This window comes from Taudactylus pleione, unplaced genomic scaffold, assembly GCF_031769625.1.
Source record: "Taudactylus pleione unplaced genomic scaffold, aTauple2 ptg000114l, whole genome shotgun sequence".
Classification (NCBI taxonomy): domain Eukaryota; kingdom Metazoa; phylum Chordata; class Amphibia; order Anura; family Myobatrachidae; genus Taudactylus; species Taudactylus pleione.
Genome location: NW_028284516.1, coordinates 11,614,516 through 11,626,134, shown reverse-complemented (window position 1 = coordinate 11,626,134; position 11,619 = coordinate 11,614,516). Strand labels below are relative to the sequence as shown.

General features: G+C 37.2%; 1 protein-coding gene across 4 annotated transcripts in view; it reads left to right on the top strand.

Annotated features, from left to right (window-relative positions):
• Positions 1–230: 230 nt before the first annotated feature.
• Positions 231–11,619, top strand: part of RALYL (RALY RNA binding protein like) — an 804,654-nt gene continuing 793,265 nt past the window's right edge. The window contains exon 1 of one of the 4 annotated variants that reach the window (XM_088471539.1): positions 231–683. The gene's annotated coding sequence lies outside the window, so the exon portion shown is untranslated. Of the gene's footprint in view, positions 684–1,331; positions 1,553–11,619 lie in introns of those variants that run through there. The other 3 variants (XM_088471537.1, XM_088471540.1, XM_088471538.1) reach the window with 3 other exon arrangements.

Sequence of the window (11,619 nt, the reverse complement as noted above, 5' to 3'; positions counted from 1 at the left end):
CACCACCAGGTGTGCCAGCGGCACAGTAATGCATTCACACGCTGTAATGCACTCTGGTACAGTGTCCGGTGCCCAGGACATTGCAGTGAGCAGCCTCTCTCTCTTCCCTTCCAGCACGGCTCTGCTTTTACTGGAGCTGCCTTCCCCACTCCACCCCTTCCTCTCCACAGCAGCCTCCGTGTCAGCTTCAGCACCACAAGCAGCGGACAGCGTCCCAGTGGTTGGCAGCTGCAAACACCCTTACTCAGGAGGGATCTGAGGACCCAAGGGTGCATTGGGGAAACTTGTGCCGGACTTGTTTGATACTCTGCCTTTGCAGCATTTGCAACATAGAAGCAAAAGGGGGGGGGAGGGAGAAAAAGACACCTGATTCCCTTTATCTCCCAGCTCATCCACTTCAAGGTGGCAGCAACCTGAGCTCTGCCAGGGTCTTGCTTCATATGCCAGTCTCCCACCTCCATCCAGCATCTCACCACCTTGCTCCTGCCCCACAGCACCCCCCCATACCTTCATCCAGTCATCCCACCTCCTCTGCCTGCAAGCCAGCCTGGCTCCAAGTCACGTGTCAGTGCCCGAGGCAGAGACCGAGAGAGAGAGAAGCTGCTCACTCCTTCTCACACCGCCATACTGTATTTTACTCCTAAATAATCCCATTTTTATTACAACATTTTACCCCCCACTGGGTGAGTACCTTCTCGGTGACATTCTTGTCTTTTTTTTTTTTGTCTTTTTATTTTTTGTTTTTGTTTTCTTTTTTTCTTATTATATATATACATATATTTTTTAACCAAAACTTCTTTTGCTGATTGTTTAAGATGGGAGCTGGGGCATGCTTTTTAACCCTGAGTGCAAGTTTTTGTAGCAGGCTGGGTGCTAGAGAGAGAGAGGTGCTGAATCTGATAGCTGCTGGGAGAGAGCCACAGCTCACACAGTATATGCAACTGGTTTTCATTGACAATGTGAAGTAGATGTAGTGGTCTTATTTTTAATTATTATCCTTTTTTTCTTTTTTTCTTTTTTTTTTTTTACATACCAAAGCATGTTTGTAACTCTTGATTCTATTTTTGCTGCTTTATCTTTTTGGTGTATATTGGAATTTGCAATACATTTCAGTGTCTCCAAGAGTTTGTCTTCTTGTTACCTCTGACGCAAGATGTTAATTTTCTTTTTCTTTTCTTGAACCTTGGCAAAAAAAAGCACCATTTTTATTTTTGCTTTTGTTTTTCTTTTTCCAACCTTCTAAAATTTCTATTTAACCCTTTCATAAGGTGACAACTTTTTCTTACAATTGTGATCATATTTTTAAATTATTATTATTCTTACCTCCTCACCCATTTGATTGCCATTGACCTTTGCATATTTTATATGTCCTCTCCTGAAGTAATTTTGGGGTACAAAAACAGTTATATATTTATATATCTGCTATGTGCACATATTTACAATTCCAATTGATGGCAGTGGAAGGTATTTTTTTTTTCTGGAAAAATGAAGTGCGGTTTGGTTTCCTTGTCAACAGAAGATGAAGTGAACATCTGAGACACTCACTGTGCAGGTACTTCATCCCTTGAAGGCGTTTCCGCTATTTGCAATCGCAAGAGCAGGAACTAAACTAGCTATTGCTTTTCATTATCTGTACATGTAATGTATGCATATTACTCAATACTGTTGTAACATAGCTGATCACTTACTTTGTAACTTAGTTGCAATATATGTATGCAATAATGCTGCCCCCAAGTATGAGAGTGTAAATAAGTTTAATGTTGGTCCAGTCATCAAAGTGTTCTAGAATTGTATTGAGTGCATATGATTATTACAGTATGTATGATATATATATATATATATATATATATATATATATATAAATATATGTGTATATATATATATGAGTATATATACCGTATACATGTATATATGTATGTGTGTATATATATATATATATATTAATATATATATATAGTATATATTTGCAAGCCCTAACTAGAATCTGCACTGTGGTGCATCAAAGTCACTTTACCCTGTTAGTCCATCTGGAAATTAAGTGGCATCTTGTTAATTAGTATGATAGACAATCCTTTTGTTCACTGAGTGTGGTTTTGTATTTTTATAACAAGCTACAGCTCAGCAAAGGTCAACAGACATCTCAAGAGTTATGCTAACTGCAGCCTTTGTCAAATGTATCTCTGACAATCTCATTTTACCTAGTTTACAGTGGATGAATGGCTTAAGCATCATTCCAGATTTGTTGGCACTGGGTAAGGAAATTGCTGTTTACCAACATTATATACATCATTTTTGCTGACATGTACTGTGTAACTGTCACTCTTTTATTATCATTGATGAATTAATAGTATCCGGAGAACATACCAGTATATTACCTTCAATGTTTCAATGACAGTTAGCGTTTTCAGGACTTGCAGGTGTATTTAACATTGCTGGAGGAAAGAAATAAACAGGAATATTTTAGTTGTGATGCAGAGGTGTAAGCCATCATTCAACAGTGAAGTATTGTTGCCTCAAGCAGTTTCAGACATGGGTAGTGATGCTGTCATTTAAGTGGTTGATATATGACAAACAGGATGTAGAAGATATATCACACGAAATGCGTTTCCTTCTTAAGACAGGTTTACTGCATCTTATTATCAATTAATACAGAATATACTTTTTTAGACATTGCAGTTGAAGATTGACATTGTATATACTGTATTTAATTATTGACTTATCCTGTTCATATGATGCATAAAATTTTCTTGGAAGTACAATAATGTGACATTTTCTAGATACTTCTGAAAGATGCTTGTGCATAGATAAATAAGACATTATAATATTTGTTGGATAAATGTAACTACATTATATGTGGTGGACCTAGAGTAAGTAACTTCTTAGGATTATCTGACCAGAAAAATGCATGTTTTACACTGTATTTCAATGAGCTATTGGACAGTATTTTGTAATTACTGTGCCTTTATTTGCACTAAATACCTTGCTATGCATATGCTCTATCAGTTAATAAGCTATATCATAAAATGTGTTATTCACCTCTTGCTGAATTGCTGAACAGTCATTTTCCATAACATTGTCAGATTATACTGTATGCATATTAAACATGTTTTAATGACATAATGATGAATGTTTTTTTTAGCATATGATATCCACTTGTTACCTCTTCCGGTTTACAATACTGTGCTGGATCTCATTAAATTAAGGTCTCTGTGGTTTACTAACTGAATCAATAGACAAAAGTCCGTGGTACAGTATAATTGATATATACAGTATTGCCCATGTGATGTCAATATATGTATAAATTCCTATAAATAATATCTGTTCAAACACTGAGCTCTGATGTCATTGCTTGTAATGGATATTGTTGGTATCATTATAATGTTCATTAAGAAAATGTGTACTATAAGGAACACCCTTTTATTAAATTTGAGGGGTAGTAGATGACAAATGGATGTGTTAGACCTATATAAAAGTACTCTGACTATAGCCTTGTGCTTTTATATGGTCATTCAACTCCTCTGTGACTTGTAATATCCATTTAAATTACAATGGATAATGCACTTTCCCATTTGTATTGTAGTTAGTAGTTGTGGTTGGCACCACATGGATTTCTTTGGCTTGACATTTTGGAGTTTGTGTGCTGCATATTACAAGTTATTTCCATTTATACAATATTTGATTGTGAATTTTTGATAACTACAGTACAAAGTGTATTTTATTTCATTTAAGTGTAATATTAATTAACTTAATGAGAACCAGAAAGTACAATGCCAATATGTACAGTATTTAGTGTTAAAAAAGCTAAATTGTTTTTTACTTAAGGGATATTGTTTTGTATTACCAGAAACTTTAGTTATTCTTGTGGAAGTAGACCACCTTTAATGCCCTTTTCCAGTTACACATAACGGATGGTTTCATTCTCTACTGTTATCCAGTCATCAGCGATCTGGAAGGTATAAACTCACAGCTTGTTGCCAGTCACGTTATGAACAAGGTAAAAAAACAAAGAGCAGATAAATGTTTAAAAATAAAAATATTTAAAAAGTCATAAAATAAATGCAGAGAAAATATATAAAATTGGATTAGATAAAATAGAGATTAAAAGATTGTTTGCTACAGATAGCCAACCACAAAAGGTTTTCCAAGTGCATCCATACAATGAAAATAAACAATAAATGTTGCTAACATATGTCTAGGCCAATTGATGTATATAAATAATTAGCTGAGTAATCAAAATCAAGAGATCACTTTAAACGAATCGTATAGTGATTGTTTTAAAGTTGATTGTGACATATCATAGGGTTCAGTAGTGGATCTTGTCTTTTCAACACTTTAATTAAATATATTTTATAGAACCTGTATAAACAGGTACTGTACTGTTTTCATACTTACCGATGACAGCTAACATTATGAGCACAGAGCATACAAATACTTGGACAGAATGACAATTAAATACTGTAGGACAGTCAATGTATACAACATGTATGTAAATGAATGTACAGTACTTAGGCCATGGTAATACTGTTGCTGGATTCATACTGTACACTTGTCTTTTCACTCCTCAAATGCTATTCCTTTACATCTATCTCGACACTGTCGCTGACTGCTTATTAAACACAAGATACAGTTTGAAGTTCTAGTTCCAAGTTACAAAACCCTCAGCAAAGTCACACCTCCACTCATCTCCTCTCTAGTTTCCAGCAACTCTCCAAACTAGAACTTCCAATCTAAATACATTCTGAATCTCTCTTCCACACTGATGCTGTAGTATTCCTCTCTCACACCTCCAGAATTTCGCTGCTGCACCAATTCTTTGGAACCCTCTTCCTCACACCACCAGACATTCACAAAGTCTTGCAGCCTTTACACAATTCCTTAATTCTATTCTTTTCAGACAAGTATATAACCTGTCCTAATAACAACTCACCCCACTGAAATGATCTGTCAGATCTTTTCCCACCATGATCTGATATACAAGGTACACTCACACTGTCACCTGACATGTTTCATCTCCTCTTCTATCTTCCCCGTTTACCTCTAGATTGTAAACTTTCTTAAGTTTCAAGTTCTTAATCCTACTGTGTCTCCGTGTTTTGTAAATGTTAGAATTTACATAATTGCTATAATACTCTGTAATATCGACTCTGTAAAGAGCTGTGGGAGATGTTGACACTTTATACATTAATCAGTTAATTCATTAAGTAATTAAATAATTAATAGTGCTACTTTTTAAATAAATTTGATTTAGTCAGATAAATCAGAAAGGGAATATCCTTTTGGAAACCTAGTGGAAAGTTAAATGAGAAATAGCACTTATATTAATTGGTCGTCCAGGGGATAATAACGTCCGGAGATGCAACAATTACGTGAAAGGCACAATGTTAATATCACTGTATATGTCGCTGGTTCAAACACATCTTAAACGTGATACAGCTTGTCAATAAGAAATAACAAAGCAGAACTTGGGAATTTTATTAATACATGTACATTGAAAGAATAAGTTACATTTGATAATTCTTCAAGGCAGGGATAGGCAATAAGCAACCCTAAAGCTGTTGTTGAACTACACATCCCAGCATGCCCTGCCCTAGTTTTAGCATGCCTTGATAGCAAAAGTGTGGCAGGGAATAATGGGATGTTTAGTCCCACAGCAGCTGCAGGGCTGCTTATTGCCCACTCCTCTTTTAAGGGGACCTAGCCTGTAAAATATATGCAAAGTGACTAACAAATTTTGACATGTTTCATGTGAACACTCGTTACACATGTAGAGTAGGATGTCATTGACCAATGTAGTAAATGAGGAATTGCCAAAATATGAATACAGGGCCTGATTCAGCAAGGAACGCAGAAGCTTATACACACGCAATTGGTCGATTGTTGGGTCTAAAGTTACTCGATGTTACCAATTGTTTAGCTATGTTGTCAAAGTATACGGGTGTGAGTAAGGGGAAGTGGGCATCCTTATGTCAGGCTGCATTCGTAATGTGAATGCAAACATTTACATGCCACCGCTGATATTAGCAACTGCGTTGCATGTGTATAAGCAGAATAGCGATCTATAGTACATCAGGTGCACAGTTCATACTCCATTTTTTTTCTATAAAAAAAAGTGCTGGTACTCACCTAGAGTTGAACAAGAATGTAGTAACTTCTACACTCTGAATCAGTTTAATAATTCAAAAATTAGGCCAAAGAAAAGGTGCCAGTACTGCGTACCCCTGAGTACCACCATTTATTTATGGGTTCAGTCATTTTTTGTCATGAAGAAAAAATGCTTTCTGTGGAGGTAGTTTACAAAATTCACTCATCGCATTCTACAAAAAGTAAGTAATCCTGGATGGTCCCTCAGTGTACTCCAAAGTCCATGCACACACTCCACTTTCTGGAGATGTTCCCTCAAACTAGAAGTGTAGTATAGAATGCAGATTAGAACAAGAAGCTGGCAAGGCTTACCATATAAATGCCATATCAAAATCCAAACTGCTACCACTACTTTCCCTAATGGTCAGTGTAGCCTTACTTATGACTTACTGTAAGTTAATCATGAGAGTGAGGGGAGACCAGAACCACCTTAATTACTTGTTTCCCTTTTGTGTGTGTGTGTGTTTGTGATGGCGGTACAACATTTGTCTGCTCAAAAGTACAAGAGGAGACTCAGAGTTGGAAAATTCCAACTCTTTCACAAAGTGGGGATATCTTTGCACCCCTCTGCCAAGAAACCTCCTTAAAATGCTCCTGTTCTCTCCTTCTTATCTTTTAATAATCCCTCTCTCCTGTGAAAAGGCACACCTGGGCCCTTACTCCCTGCTTGGTTAGGAATGCCTTCACTCAGTTCAATTAATACCCACTTTACACACTTTTGTTTCTTCACATAATAGGTGCAAATTGTATCAACTATACTAGAACCATGTGTAATTGTTTTGTAAATAGTATTCCTGCAATTATTAGGAAATACCAAATTATAATTATCATGGTGAATGATTATTTATTAGAATATCATGGCGCTGCCAATGCTTTACCATCTACTATATAAGGCACTAAAATTTGTGTTCCTGACATGCGTAATGAGAGCAGGACAGAGGTGCATGAATGCCCCATATGCACTACCAGTTCACAGACCCTACTGCCACCAGGAATAGACATTTGTAAGTGCTGCCTGTGTGCCCCCCCCACTTTGAGCCACCACTGGCCAACCTTTTCAGCCATTTACCTCCCCCACTTACCTAAATTTGTCAGGACACACTGGGGATTTTTATGTACAGCACACAGTAACAACCTGTGGAGGCTGATAGACCACTGCAGTACTGTTAGAGAAGCTTCCTCCTGTGGTGTCTGGAGGTGTACTGCCAGCTCCACACGTCTGGCTTGGGAGAGGAACTTTGCACTACCTATGTGGTCATCATTTGTGCCCCCTCCTCTCCATCTTGTGGCGGCAGACTGTGCTGCAGTGTCCTCATACACTGTGGCGTTAGTCACACCAAACAGCCACTCTCGGTGCATCTTAACTGGAAGCAACAAAACTACTTTTCTAGATTGCACTGATTATTATTTAAATTTATTTATAGGGTGCCACAAATGGTACGCAGTGCCACAGAGGGCAAATCAATAACAAAAGTACAATATAGTGGACAAGTAGCAATTAGCACTAAAAATCACAACATAGCCACTGATGCAAAGGGTGCAATGGAAACATTCAGCATAAGCTGAAACCTGTAGCTATTGGCGCATACAACAGGTATATATTAGTAGGAGTAGAGTCCACGGGCAGAGAGCTTAAGGAGGATGTGTACAGTGTAGCTGGTGTGCAAGAGAAATAGGTAATGAGGACATGAGGGAGGAGGGCCCTGATCATGCAGCTTACAGTCTAAAGGGAAGGGGGTGACAAAAGGAAGACATAAAGAGTGAGCCAGTGTATGGGGAGCTTAAGAGCAGGAGCAGGGGTGAGAGAATTGTAAAGTGCAGAAGTGAGGTAGACTACATGGTGACAATGGTTAAGTGGTTGATGGATATGCTTCAATGAACAGGTGGTTTTCACTAGCTTGAAGCAAGACAGGCTGATGGAACAAGGGGAATCATTAATGGAGGGGTGCAGCACTGTGACATTTGTACATCTGTGTGCTACTGAGTCTGAATCTGTGTATGTAGTGCTACGATGCAGCGGATGTGGTTTGTTCTCACCGTTTGTTCCTTTGTGCTTCAATTTGCACTTTGTACATGTTTAAAACAAATCCTGTGCAGTTAAAGTCGCAGCCCAGCATCTCTATATGAATACAGTATATGTGGAAGAATGCTCTGTTTAAGAGAAAATAACCAAAAACAGTAACAGGAAAGAGAACAAACACAGTAACACGTTTCTATTTTTTATTTTCCTTGTCCTATGAAATAAGACACAGTAATATTTTTTTTAATCTACAGCAAATAAACATTGTTTTATATTTCTCTTACTAATACGTCACATTAGCTTACCATTTATTCTTTTTCTTTTTGTAAGTTTTACTTCCAGTCAGTGTGATAGTGTCTCTTCGTATTACATTACAAAAGGGCTTTATTTGATTGAATATATATTCAGCCAGGAGAGAGTTGAGTCTCCTAGATGTTGAAGACATATCTGAACCTTTTTATCTTCATAAATGCCGCCATCTTGCTTAGTAAAATCCACGAGGCTGTGTAAGGGGAATATGCGCATATATCTTCCTATCTTTTTCATGGTGATTACAAAGTCAAAGCAGACAGAAAAAAAACAGCACGGGTACTTTATATACTGCAGGATTGAAAATCAAGGCATGTACAAGTCGGTGCGTAGGCTAATTTACAAGACAACTAGAAGAGATGCTAAAATAAAGAGGGTGTCAAAAGAACTCTAAATTTTCTGGGCAGAAAGTCGACACCAGGAGAATAATAATGTGTCAGATTCTCAAGCTTTTGTGGGAGCCCTTTATCACATTGTCCACATAACATATTAATATGATTATTACACTGAAGTAAAGGATCCATTTTCCTTGGGTTTGAGTTGGTGGATATATACCAACATTGTCACAGAAGGACAATATATAATGCAGCAAATATTGTTGGCCTAAAGTAATAAAGTGTTTAGCAGTGACGAACCTCTTTTTGTACTGTACGTTGATTAGCATTACACCAAGTATATATAATAATAATACACAATTAAATATTTTAACTCCCAATCCTTAGTATTAGTCAGAAATATTGAATACATTAATTTAATTTAATAACAAAAAAATATAGAGTACAAGGCAAAATTTAAACAGCTATTTTTGACTCTATACTGTAGGTAGCGTATGAATAAAATACATGAGATATCAAACAAAAATGTAATGTAATATCTAAAATGCAAAGGTAAATTAAGACTATTGGGCATATTTATCAATATTACTTTTACTAAAATAATGTGAAAACAAGTGTTTTCACACCCTTTTCACACTATTTTAGTATCACCTACAGTAAATGTATGAAAGGGCTTTTGGAGACAAACTTGAAAATTCTCCTCCAAGCCCTTAAATTCGCTTTTTTAAAGTAAGCAGGTTCCATTTCCCATATTTGTAATAAAAAATGTCATCTGCTCAAATTTACTAAAATTAAATTGTAAACAAATAGCGGAGGGACACCTGGGCTAATAATACTATCTTCAGTTGGCGTTATAATGGCTTCCCCCCTGTTTCCCTTACTTAAGCTCTGCTCTCACAGCCAGAACAGAGCTCAGAGCTGGCACCTGTGATCAGTCATGTGTGTCTAAATAGACCACAGGCTGATTACTGAAGAAAATAAAAAATGAAAAATTAAAATAATAAGCTAACACTTACCTGCACGCTGCTGATGTGTCCGACTACTATGACCCCAGTCAGCTAAAGCTGTAAAACTCCCAGTCGGGTTCTCAGTTTACAGCACTGATCAGATGATGGGAGTCACAGAAGGATCCGGACACATCTCTGACTACATCAGTGTGCAGGTAAGTGTTAGCTTTGAGGAGGAGGAAGGGGACGGTTGTGGGGGTGACATGCGCCGTCACACTCTTAGGGTATTTTTTGTGAAAAATACTCTAAGAAGTGCGGAGACTGGACTCACAGGGACAGAGCCTTCTTGCAAGATCTGTCCCTGCATGCAATAATTGATACATCCTTGCAACGTATTCAAATATCGCATTGCAAATTTAGGCGTATTTATCACATCCCATCTGCATCTGAGATGCGGATTGTTATAAATATGCCCCTTAGCATACTATGACATGTATTGTAGAGGTCAAACAGGCATACCCCTTTTTTTAGCAAAGACAGATAGATATCAGAATAAATTGGCAATACGTGGGGGCAGAGATATGATCATTTGCATTATCAAAATCTCATGTGCCGTATTCTTCTAATTGTTCCATTAACATCAATGACAGTTAATTCCCTATTGAGTGAAATAATAAACAGTAATAAACCTTGATGATGTTTCAAAGTACACTACAATGTGCTTAATAAATAAGTAAATAATGTCACAATCCTGCAACATATCAAACAATATGTAGAAACACGGTTTAAATCCATAAATAGTCCCCACAGATTCATAAAAGATACAAGTCTTTCAAATGTTAATGTATCTACTCAAATTATTATCTGTATTATGCTTGCTAGAATGCTGGCAAGATGAGGTAATGTATTAAAGGGCTGCCTATCGGGCAGCCCACAAGCCGATTGCTGTCATCCAAAGATTTTAGGTAGCCTCAACCCCAAATGACTTTTTTTTTTACTTTTTTTTAGAATATTCATAACAGAATTGCACCTGTTAGAGGGTCAGCATTGTTGTACTGTATCATGTACTGTATCATTGTTGTACTGTATCATGTGTTTCATCTTAAACATAGAGTTGCACCTGCATCCTGGGTCTATTTATTTATTTTAGACCCCTCCAAAAATCTCCTTTTTGGCTATTTATAGAAAAACAAAACATCACTGGGACAGCTGAGTGATGCTCAGATCCCGACTGGCAGCAGTATGTCTTACCTCTTGCCAGGCAGTGAATTGTTTATCAGGGCAAGCCTGATTATTGGATCACATATACACACTGGTTTCCAGTTCCAGCTTCACAAAAATGGTTTGGTATAAAAAATTTTTTAATTGTTTAAAAAACAATTAAAAAAAGAACAAAAAATATTTTTTTTTCCAGTTGCCTCTCTCCCAGCTAATGCCATACTGAGATGACATAAGCAATTGGTGGACAACTGCTGTACTTGTACAGGAGGCTTTGCATGGAGAAGCATCACAGAATGGCCCTGGTGAAAGTGATCACCAGCAGGGAGGCTTACAGATATAGACAAAAACCCTAAATTCTTTGCAAACCCCCCCCCCCTCCCCACCCTCCAAGTTTTGGCAGAATTTTGAGCTTCTGTCTATGATACTACAGTTTTTCCAAAATTCAACAAAACATTTTCTGTAGACGATTATTCTGTGCTTGGCTAGCTAAAGGTTTCACAAAATTATATTTGACCTCTCTGTGTATGTTTTATAACTATACCTGCGGTAGCTGTGCCTTCCACCTGTTTATTCTGGTGTCTCTCTATATTTTTAGATCATCTCCTTACCACATCTGAGTGATGTTATGTTATATCCCACTTTCAAA